Source organism: Hipposideros armiger, unplaced genomic scaffold (genome assembly GCF_001890085.2).
Source record: "Hipposideros armiger isolate ML-2016 unplaced genomic scaffold, ASM189008v1 scaffold_506, whole genome shotgun sequence".
Classification (NCBI taxonomy): Eukaryota; Metazoa; Chordata; class Mammalia; order Chiroptera; family Hipposideridae; genus Hipposideros; species Hipposideros armiger.
Genome location: NW_017731856.1, coordinates 908,731 through 920,941, shown reverse-complemented (window position 1 = coordinate 920,941; position 12,211 = coordinate 908,731).

Here is a 12,211-nt window from a genome sequence, read left to right as displayed (position 1 = left end):
CGCCAGCGACCCACGGCAGCCCAGCTCCAGGTTGAGCTGTTGTTCAGCATCTTAGCTGTAGAGGGCAGTGCCACTGGTCCTCATATGTGGGATCCGAACTGGGGCCCTCCGGTGTCCCAAGACAGCTCCCAACCATCGTGCCACTCGGCCGGCCCTTAGGGCCTTTTTTAATAAGCAGCTGTTTCTCTGAAGGTTAGTGGCTTGCCCTGTACTCAGGTGGCAATGCAGGTCCAGTTCATGAGGTTTTGGACAGATGTGACAGATGCTTTGGGGAAACGGAGCAGGGAGAGAGAGGTTTGTTAGCATGGACACTGGTACTTGGGGAGCCATTTCTGAAGAAGGTGAGGAAATGGGGAGTAGTGGCCTCAAGGGTCCTTGCATGGTGCCTTCATACCACACCTGGAACAGTGACTTAGGAAGTGGCTGACGTGTTTATTTGGTGTGAGGTCAGCTACAGCTCTGAGGGCAGTAACACCATCCCCATAAAATAGACCCCCCAGCTTGGGCCACCGGCCTGCTTGCTGCCAAATGGGGGTGGTGGTCTAATAAATGGGACATTGCTGTCAGCTCTCCATAAATGGTGGATTCCCTCACTTTGTGGATCATGTAGCCTCTTCCATGTCCTCTCATTTGTCCCATGGATTGCTTTTTAACCCCTTGCTTCCTTTGTGCTATTTCTTTCAGATGAAGAGGAAGGGAAAAGAGATTTGAGTTCTGTGCCTATTAAACTCCAACAGAAGGTTTTGTGAAGAATAAAGTTGAAGTTATTGATAGAAGTTAGAAAAAAAAATTTTCCAGTTGTAAGAACAGCAGAAAAAGTCCTGAACTTCAGAGTGGCCCACAAATGAATGTGAATTAAGAACGTAGTTCTCTTTTCAAAAACCAACACAAAATAAGAATGTGTTTTATGCAAGAGCAGCTGTTCTTGCCATTGGGCTTGTGCTGTCATTCTTTCATGTCACAGTCAGTTCTAGGAAATTCCCTGGAAGTCCCCTCCATCACAGTGCCTGGAGTTTCTTCATTTGAGTATAATTCTGTTGGATCTTGCAAGATTTTTTGATCTTCAGGAGGCTGTTTTCATAAAATGGATCTTCCTGGAATGAAGAGACAGCATGGTTTTCAGGGAGAGGCAGGGAGTAGACTGGGAAATGGGAATCTGGGTCCCAATTTCAGTTTTACTACGACTGACCCAGTGGCTTTAGGAAAGGTCAGTGGTATCGTCTGTAAAATGGAATACTATGGGGATAATGAAAGTGAAAGCATCTGCCATCATGCTTGTAAGTGCTCAAGAAATGATTCCTGCCTGCTTGCCTGTGTCGGTTTTCCATCTGCGAAGTGAGGGATTGAACTAGAAGATCTCCAAGGCCTTCTGCTCTAACGCTTGGCGACGCTGTTAGCAACATCTTAATGCATTTCCAACTAACTCTCCAGTGAGCCTTAGTCTAGACATTCCATTCCATCATGATTGTGTTGTGATTTTGACTTTGTATTACGATTTTTATTTTTCCTTATCCTGATTTTTTTTTTATTTCTATTTTCTACTTTATGGCTTTTGCTTTTTTAAGTTGTCACAAACACTTTGGGGAACAGGAAAAAAGTATAACAAACTAGATGAAAAAAATGCATTATCTAAAAGCTAGTGAATAATACTAATATATTGCTTTTATTGGACACTTAACTGTGCGTGAGGAACTGTGCTAAGCACTTTATAAACATAAGGTCATTTAAATCTTACAATAGCTCTGTGAAGCCATAATTACCACGCCCACTTTATAGATGAGAAAATGGAGTCTTTGAGATATATAGCAACTTGTCCAAGGTCACACAATTAGTGAGTGGTAGAACTGAGCCACAAACCCAGGTCTGGCTAAATCAGAGCAGTGGTGTGCTGACAAATAGGATCTCAAAAAAAACAAAATAAAAAACAAAGCCCTAACTCCCTGATTTGTAGCATTCACTGATTTCCGTGGTGTAAATACTCCCACCATGGCCAATCAGCAGCAGTTTAAAAGCAGCTCAAAAAATTTCTGAACATTTAACAATCTGCTCTTGCAAGCTAATAGAAGTCAAACCCAAAACACTCCAGACAGAGCCTGTGTTGGTCACCACTGACCTACACTGGCTCCCTCAATCACAGGCTGGGGCTGGGGGAAAGAGGAAAGAAACAAGGAAGGGGAGATGGTCACGGATAGAGAAAGGAAAGAGATGACAAATTCCTTTATTCATCCATTCATTGCACAAAAGCTTACTGAGTACCAGCTAAGTTCCAAGCCATGTGATATATGCTTGGGATATAGGCATGAGTAAGATGGGCAGGGTGACCGAGCCTCAAGAGCCCAGAGTGTGTTAGGGTGAGATAGACATGTGAACAAATAACTGAACACATTATGTAATATTAATAGAAGTATGTGTGAGTCTATGGGAGCCCAGGTGAGGGAGAAATGAGTTCAGCCCTGTGGGCAGAGGATGGAGTTAGCCACATATACATTGAGGCTTCCAGGTAACACAAATTTGCTTCCTTTCCACTTTGTGGAGGGGCTTCCCTCACTGGAGAGGGGTGCTGAGCCTAGCTCTCAGCATTTCAGAACCAAACAGAGAAACCAAAGATGGGGTCAAGAAAGGGACAATGATGCAGGAAGGAAACTCCTTGAAGTTAGGGATGTTGTCTGACTTGCCCCTATGTTCCTGACACCTAGCTGGGCACATAGTACACACTCTATAAATATTTATTGGCTGGATGAGTCATTGATGGATAATGACTTATGAGCATCAAAGAAGGTTGTTTGAGGAAAAGAAAATAAGGAATGTAAGCAGTGATCCCTAAGCATATAAGGAAGGGATCACGTACAGGAACAGAGTAAGCAGAGGGCAGAACATGGGCAGGGACCATATGCCAGAGTGGAAGTAAAGTACTTGGACAAGTGAGTGTGTGTCTAGGAATGCCGTGACCTGCTGGGGGTGGGGTGTGGGGTAGGGGTGGGGGGGATTATCTCACTGGGGCTGATCTGAAGACGGGGCCCATCTCTGGCTCCCACTCTGAGAAGCAAGAGGTCTTGTTACAAGGCTGCAGGCATGTTTGGGGAGCTTGGGAATGCCAGGAATTATACCATGCATTGTTTTGGCTTCAAAGTTTAGCATGGGAAAAGGTAAAAAGTAATTGGTACAATGAAGTTTGGTGATTTCTATGGATTTTATTCAAAGTTTTTGCTCTTCTCTTTCTCTCATTATCTGGGAGGAGGCTGCTGTTATGGAAAGCCAGGGGGTAGTTTGATTATTCTTTCTTGGGACCTAGAACTCTTTTTATAAGAAGTGGGTCTGCATGGGTATTTTGTAGATTATTTTCCTCATAACAATGCCTTATATTTGTAGATGCTTCCTAGTTTCCAAAGATCTTTCCCATAATTACTTTCTCTGCACCCTCAAACCAATCCCATGAGGTCACACAGCTGAATTCTAGCAGAGAAAGGGCCCAAGATTGTTCATTGCAGACACAGAGATCTTCCTATTTTTCTGGTTTCCCTTATGACAATGCCTACCTCCTGGAAGCAAGCAAGTCTTGGCTGAGACACAACAGCGGCTACAAACAGTCCTTCTTACTATCAGAGAACTTCTTTCTCTGTCGTGAAAAATTGAACTTGCCTGCCCCAGTTTCCCAGCCACCTTATGACTCGACGAGCAATTGCTTTAACTCTGACAAAATTAGGCCACCTCCAATCTAAATGGAGCTCATTTTCAGACTATGACACTGCATGGAGACAGCTTTTTACTGAAAAGATAACAAAAGCATGCTTTTGTGTGTATTTCACTTGATGGAAAGGAATCCCCAGTGAGGCCATTTTTTCCCCTTGAATTCTCCCAAGTCCAGGATGTATCCAAGTTTCCAAGATAACCTCAGAAGAGCCATTCATCTATGAAGATGGCACACTTGTTTTCCAGCTCAGTAGACAGGGCACGTTCAGAAGAGAAGGTGAGGGCGTGAGAATAGGGGTGTGGGAAGAGGGTGAGGGAGAAAGGGAGCAGAGGATTAAGACAAATGAGGAGAAAATGTGTGCCAACAAATGCTGACGGGAAAAGGAAAGAGACCAAAGGGCCAGCCCTGACTCTGGGGTCCCATCTGCCAGGGACATTTTCAGCTGATTTTTTTAGGACCTGTCACAGACTGCCTGGCGAGCTGTCACGTCTCATCACTTGGCTCTCACTGAGGATCTTTGTGTCATCACGGTCATGAAGAGACCTGGCAACTGGCAAAGAATTTCCTGGGGTGCTACCTGATATACCATTATTCGCCTCTTATCATCTTAGCAGAGTAGTTACGCGCTGTCAGAGGTAATGGAGACCATGCCACTAAGAAAATTGGCTGTAATTTATTTATCAATTGTTTCTGCATACCACAAAAGCGGCCTTCTACTTTACGGCTGGGGCTAAGGTATTTGAGAGCCCCTGAAGTTCATGGTTTTCCGGTATTCTAAGTTCTACTTAGGGCCTTTCCTGTAGATGACACACAACACCACCCTTGTGGCTTGCAGGCCGTTTTCTTCTTTGCTTTCTTTAGTCACAAATCATCCTGAGGCATCCCTTAAGTGCATTTGTATTGTTAAGTGCACCGGCTTGATTTGGTGTTAATTCAATTTGAGTGCCCTTAATATCTTGTGGGGGTGATGCAATGCAGGCCGCCTGTACCTTGTAAAATTGGGTCCCAGATCTGCCTGGGAGCAAAGCACCTTTCCCATAGCCATTTACCAAAGTTGCTGATAAAATTTTCATAAGGGAACCTTTTTAGTCTGACCCTATTGTGTTAGTCTACCATTAAGTCTCAGAGAACTGAGCTGGCTTCTAGTGACAGCTTATCACGTTCTCCATTATTGCTGCTTGCCTGAAGAGCTAACTGATTGGGTGTAGTGCAAGCTCCCGCCTGCTCTCCCTCCCACTTCGGGCCGTTCTGGGAAAAGCTTATGGCCCAGCACCTATGGGCTAATGTGCGATTGTCTCTCTGTGGGTGCCAGGGAACTGAGCTCTCTTCCTGATGAACTGATTCCCCGCCACCTTGGAAAGCTTGAGAGGCCCTGAAGGACTTTTGTGGAGCCTGAGTGATAAGAAAGGGAGAAGTGAAGGGTGGGCTGAAATAGAGTAAGAGTTACAAAGCACTTTACTTCAAATCAACACCCAAAGCAGTACTGATACTGTCAACACCACGTGACACATGCGAGTTGGAAGACGAGGCGAGATCGTGCTCTCTGGAATATTGGCGTTAGAAATCTGGCAACGTCATTAACTCAAAAAGAACTCCAGTATCTGGGGTGGGATATACCTGGGTTTGCATTCAAACTCAGTGGCTTACCTGCTTTGTGACCTCGATCAAGTGCTTTAGTCTTGGAGTTTCAGTGTTTCCATTTGTGAAATGGGAATATTAACACCTATTTCCTGGGCTTTTTGTGGTGATTGAGTGAGACAACACATGTAAAGAGCACGGAGAGTGACAGGCACACAGACAGCATCTCATGGTCATCTTAGAATCCAGGAGGCCCTCAGAGGTCACGAGGTCAGCAGGACGGTTGAGAGAGTGAGGAAATGATTTGCATTACCACAAGATGAGAATGAGAAAGAGGTCAGTCTAGAAATCGGGCCTGACCCCCGCCTAAGTCTGTTTCCATCCTTCCCTCTGTCTCCCCAGTGATGTCTACAGGTATCGGGAACCTGGGTGGATTTGGGGTGCACGAGGCCACTTTCCACTTCCTTGATGGTGACATTTCTTAGCAGCAGCCTAACCTCTTCTAGGTCATTCTGCCTTGTTTCGGTGGCTGTGTCTAAAGAGTGGCTGGAGCCTGCCTAGCAGTGTGAGCGCTGGCCCGGCTTGATTCTGCTGCTCTGAAAATTCATGGTGGACCAAGGAACAGAAATGGAGATGCTTTCTCAAAAGAACATTTAAAAATTATTCTTATACAGGCAATACGTGTTCACTGTAGAAATGAGAAAATCAAGATAAAATACAGATACTATACTGAAAAGAAAAAAATGTCAGCTGGAATCCTATCACCTGTAACCATAACCTGCTGTGCTGGGTCCCTTCGAGTTCTTTTCTATGCGCGTACACACACGTGCTCACTTGTTCACGCCCTGGCTCGCTGCAGTATATGGGAAAAGCAATGTCTGGCTCTGCCACTTGGGCAAGTTATTTAACTTTTCTACTATTGTTTCTTCATCTACAAGCTAGGGCTTCCTATAGTTCATTCCTCAGAGGGTGGTTGAGCCAGTGAGCGAAAACACAGTAAACTAAAAGTAAAACACAGTGCCTGGCATGCCATAAACACTACAAGGGGTTTTCCTAAAGGAAAGCGGTGTATTCTGCTGTAAGTGCAGTTTTTATGGCGCCATTTCGTCTTTGCTCGCACTCAGCTGCCAGACTACGATGCTTTGTTAAACTGCTCACCTAGACGGGGTCTCAAGGTCAGGCTGAGCCCTGCCTCCCTCCTAGCTCAGCATACCTGGACTGAATGGTGACAATCACGTGATCATCCTCAAAAGGGTCTGGCAGTATTAACACCCGAATTCCTTCAGGCTGACACCTGTTAGGGTTTATTAGACCGATTTTACAGGAGGGAGAATTAAGACTGAGTGAGCAGGTATTGAAGCGGCGGTATGAGATCTCCGAGCTGATGAGGTGGACATCCTGGCTGCCGAAAATTGAGCAGCGAAGGAACAACCAGAGAAGTGGCTGGGCTGCTCCTGAACTTGGGATTGGCCTTCATTACACTGGGGAGTCAGGCCTCCAGGGAGCAAGGAGGAAGGCTGAAGTCAGGAGAAGATGAGTTCTCAGAAACAAATATCTCATGGAAAAGCTCTGAGAGTCTCCTTGGTGTGTGTGTGTGTGTGTGTGTGTGTGTGTGTGTGTGTGTGTGTCCATTTGGTGGGATTCAAACATCCTGAGAGTGAAAAATGACGTTAAGCCCGATTTGGCAAGGTAGGGTCATGAATCAGGACAGAGGATGAGGGTCCAGCTTTGTGTGTGCATGTGTGTGCATGTCCATGTGTGGGTCCCTGTGTGTATGTGTGTACATGCCCATGTGTGTATGTGTGTATGCTCATATGCGGACACATGTGTATATGTATGTACATGTCCTTGTGTATACATGTGTGTGTCCATGTGTGTATGTGTGTATGCCCATATGTGGGTACATGTCCGTGTGTGTGTGTGTGTGTGTGTGGACAGCACATGCACAGAAGGTGCCCGTGTGCGAGCCTCTCGGGGTGAGCAGGAGGAGCAGATGTGAGGCTGCGGAAAGGAGCTGGTTTTGATGAAATATTGGCGAACGCTCGGGGCACCGAAGGAGAAGGGGCTCTGGTCAGGGAACTGTGCTGCATTAGACTTTATAATAGATTAGCTTATCTGCCTCTTGATCTTCAGGGTATTTGGGGAGCAGAGATGAGGCATTTCTGCCTTGCTTTTCACACTGAGAGGGAACCTCTGGACACAGTAGTTCCAGGCTTTCCCTGTACACAGCCCAAGGCGGTGAGAGTTTGCTATTCACACTCCCACTCAGGTCGTTTGGAGGAGGCTGACATGCTTCAAAACATCACACAAGAAAGAACCCACTTAGATTCCTAAGGGGAGTTGCTGTCGGTCCATCCGGAGCTGGAGGGCAACATTGGATGTGATGGCCATGGCGCCCCTCCCGCCGCAGAAGCTCAAAATCCATATTCATCTGTCTGCCAGGCTCCCCTCTCCCTGTCCATCTGTCTGTCTGACTCTTCCTCGCTCTCTGAAGTACAGGGTGCTCATGCTCATGAAAAGGGGAGAGCACTAGGATGTTCCAGATGAGCTGCTGCCAGCGCTGTTGCTTTAAACGTCAATGAGCTGAAGCGGCCGGGAAAGAAAGAGCGAGGGGTGAAGTGTGGTTTGATGTCTGGGCGCGCTGGCGAGATGATTCATATAACATGAGCCCCTCGAGGTCCTCGATGAAATCCCAGCCTCGTTCCCCTGGCTGAACTGGAACTCTGAAGTCTAGCCAAGGAGCGTTTTTGGTCCTGCCTCGGCAAACAATTGGTGGGTCAGAGGCAACGGACAGGGGAGGGGTGATTCTTTCACTGGAAAAATTACCTGCTGGGAAAGAAGGCATCGTATGATGTGTGTGGCAGGGAAGTACAGCCAGACAGGACCTGGCTCTCACATTACAAGGCCACTTTCTGAAGCCAGAGGTAACTTTTATTGCCAAGAGGCCTGCAGGCCTCAGCCAAGGTGGCTGTGGCATGGCTCTGGCAGGATGTGCTGATGGGGGGCGCTGCACCAGGGCTCTGGAAGCCAGGCTGGGAATGAGGAGGGAGGGAAGCTGGGGATGGGGCGTTATTGTCCTCAGACTCGCACTCCTAAGGCAGGAGGGAGATGCAGAGGAGAGAGGAGCTGCCCCATTTCCTGTCTAGCCAAGTGCAGTGGGGCCTCTATTGCTCCCCCTTTGGCCTTTGTATGACATTTCACGTTTGGCCACTCTATCCCCACTCTCCATCTTCTTAAAATCTTCCTCTGTCTCACCAGACCGTCTCTCTGCTTCTCTGAGAACCTTTATTCCCTCCCTCCCTCTCTCTCTCTCTCTCTCTCTCTCTCTCTCTCTCTCTCTCTCTTTTTAAAGATTTTCTTATTGGGGAATTGGGGAAAGAGAACAGTGTTGGGGAAATGGGGAAGGGAAACAGACAAGTTGCTGTCCTTTTGTTCTTCTGTCTAGGCGTGGAGGACGTTGCTTCACTGGCCCATGTTGGTATTATCATTGTGCTTTTCCTGGATGAGGTAGATTGGTCACCGGCCACTGGACATCCACTCACGGCGGCTCTTGGCAGCTCACACTGGCTGCCGGCCACTCACGGTAGCTTATAGCAGCCCACTGCAGCTTCACTGCAGCCTATGCCGTTGCCAGCGACTCACGGCAGCCCAGCTTCAGGTGGAGCTGTTGTTCACCATCTTAGCTGTAGAGGGCGCAGCATCACTGGCCCTCATGTGGGATCCGAACTGGGGCTGTGCTGCTCAGAGCTGGTGTCCCAAGCTAACTCTTACCTAACGCACCACTCGGCCGGCCCATTATTCTCTCTTTTTATGGAAGTTGCATAAGCATCTTTCATTTAGGAAAGCCCCCTTCCCCCATGCTTATTTCATGCAGATTTGGGTATGGAGACTTTGGGGGCATATGACCCAGGTCTGGCCATTCTGTTTGATTGAAGGATGAGGCTGTGAGCCAACATGCTCCAATCAGAGCCAAACCTGGAACTTTTGTTGGAAACTTTTGTTGGAACTTTTGGGATGGAGAACTTCTCTTTCATCTGGTTGATGAGATGAGAGGATAAAAGCCTGGAGCTTCCAGATGATGAGAAAAATCTGTCTGAAAGTGAAGCTACCAGATAGGGAAGAAGAGTGAAGAGGTGAATAGAGATGGATTTCTGATGGCATCACTTGAGCACTGGGATCTAATCGTACCTGAGGTCAGGGTCCATTCCTGGACTCTTCAACTATACTAACCAAGAAATTTCTTCCCCATTTCTTTTTTAACCAGCTTGAATGTTGTTTCTTGCTATTTGTAATTGAAAGTGTATGTCTATATGTTAGGTTGATATATCTTTTTTGTCTTCCCTACATGGAGGCCCCTCTATCTCTTTCCGCTATTCATCTATATGTATCCCCCAAAGTTAAGTATTCAACTTTCTGTGTTTTCTTCTTTCCCTTACTCACTCAGGCTTTCCATCCACTCCTAGGGTGTCAACCTCTGTGAAATGACCCCCATGCCCCCATTTGTGGTCCTAACTTAGATCTTGTTCCCTGTTTCCAGCCATCTATGACATGTTTCCATATGTGCATCACGCACAGAGACATGCACAGCTGGCTGAAGTCAATATGTTATGCCCGATCCTTGGGAAGGAGAGGGGCCCCTTCTCTACTTCCTCCTCTTCAGCCCTGGCATCTGGTCCCCCTAGTTCAAAGTCAGAATTATCTTTGATTCCTTCTTCTCCTCCTTCCTGCCCCATATTGAATCATCCATCAAGTCTTCAAAAATTTCTTCTGTATATGTCATTTTTTTCTTCATCCACCGCCATCTTCTGGCCTAAGGTCTATCATGATTATCTCAAAAGCCTCTTACCTGGCTTTCTAATACCTATTTCAAACTATCCCACCCATCCAGAACCTTCTGTTTATTTAACTTCCCCAAATACCTCTTTCACCTTTGCAGCTCATCACCGTGCCCCTCAGATACTGGCATTCATGACGATGAGAAACCACAGGAGTATCTTTCTGGAATACTAATTTGACTGCAAGATTGCTTGGGGTAAGATGTTTTAAACAGAAATTAATCACCATTTTTGTATTAAAACAGCTTGATCTTATACAAAATAGAATGCAAAATTCATATGAATTTTGAAGATGAAACATAAATTTTGAAAACATTTTGTGATAGACATCTACTTCCAGCCACCACCCAAGAGTTCTGGGCTTCCTTTCTTTTCTGCCATTGGGAAGAAAGTTTGGAGAGGCACCAACATGTAGAGTCATGTCTAACCTCCTCAATTCAGTGTCTGCCTCAACTGGTCCTCTCTTTCCTACCCTTTTCCTTGTTTGGCATTATTTCCTGGAGGGCTCTTCTGGCTATTCTTTGAACTCAGCACTTTTCATTCCCAACCTTGTTTCATGTCACGATCTCCTTTTCCAAATGATCCCCCTTCTACTTCATCAGCCTAAATCATCCACCTCTTTCAGACATAATCACCAGCTCACAATGGTCTCTTCCTTCTCTGACCTGTGTAGCCTTTGGAATCCATATCAGTAAGTGTATTATATACCAGACAAGAGTCACCTACCTGCTAAAAATCCTTAAAAGTCTAGCTGAGGAATGAAGTCCAGGCACCATACAATGGCACACTGGCTCTTGGCTGATCTGGACCCTGTCTGATGCTTCCATCTTAGTCAGTTTCTTCAGTCTCCTGTCTGGCCAGTCTGCGTGGGGTGAAAACAAAGTGGAAAAATGCCTGGAAAGAAGGTTTCAAAGTGTTATTTAATCATCTCGTTTCAATATAGCATCTCATTGCTGCTCTCTGCTTTACCTGCCTCTAAGTCCAGAGCCCTTCTGGAACAATCAAGCCACAGTGTAAACTTCTTTTCTTTGGTTTGGCTGTAGGGTAGTTTCTTGGTATCAGTGGGCTAGATGAGGGGCTGGGGTGGGGGTGGTGGTGACTAGATTTTCCATAAAGACTTTCAATCAATCTCCTGATTTTCAGCCATATAGTCTACCCCTTCATTCCTTATATTCTGAAACACCCAGTGCCTTCAATTGCTGAGCCTTTCCAGTTCTTTGGACTTTGATTGTCCTTCTTGTTGGTTTCTAAGCCACCCTTCCATCCAGTTAGGCTTCATCTTTATGGACTCTGATAAGCTATCTTTAATACCTTTCTTCTTGTTCTGGAGGAGTTATGCATTTAAAAAAATCATTTTATTGGTATTTTAGTGAAGTTTTATTGGGGAGCACAGAAACAGAGATAAATGCACATTTTTTTTTGTTTTTTGTTTTTTTGGCTGAGCCATCCTGCCACCTGTTGGCAGCTCAGCGGCAGCTTAGCTTGGGCTGGGACTCGAGCCACTGTTGCTCAGAACTCATACTCTTGAGCGAGCTCTTAACCAACTAAGCCACTTGGCCGGCCCGATGAATGCACATGTTAATTCTGCCATGTTGAACAAAAAGTTGGGCTGATTTCCTCTTTTTTTTCTTTCTTTTTAAAAAAAATTCTGTTATTACCCTACAAATAGATTTTTAAAATTCATTTACTATACAAATGCTTTTTTCAGTTCTTTCCTATGCCAGTCAGTGTTCTGGACACTGGTGACCACCACAGACACTGTCTTTTCCTCACAGTGCTTACAGTCTAGTGGGGGAGATAGTCATACAGGAAATTTATAAGTGAGAGGAGTGCTATGAAAGGACAAATACACTCAAGGCTTTATGCAAGAAGCAACATCTAGTCTAAGATGGATTAGATAAATAGGCTTTAGCCAGGCAAAGAGGTGGGAAAGATCTTCCAGGTAGAACAGCAGATGTTAAGGTTTGGAGGTAAGAGAGAAAAGGCATACATAAAGAATAAAAATAAATCTAGGGCTGGCCGAGTGGCATGATGGTTAAGAGCTGCTTTGGGATGCCAGAGGGCCCTGGTTCGGATCCCACATATGAAGGCCAGTGACACTGCCCTC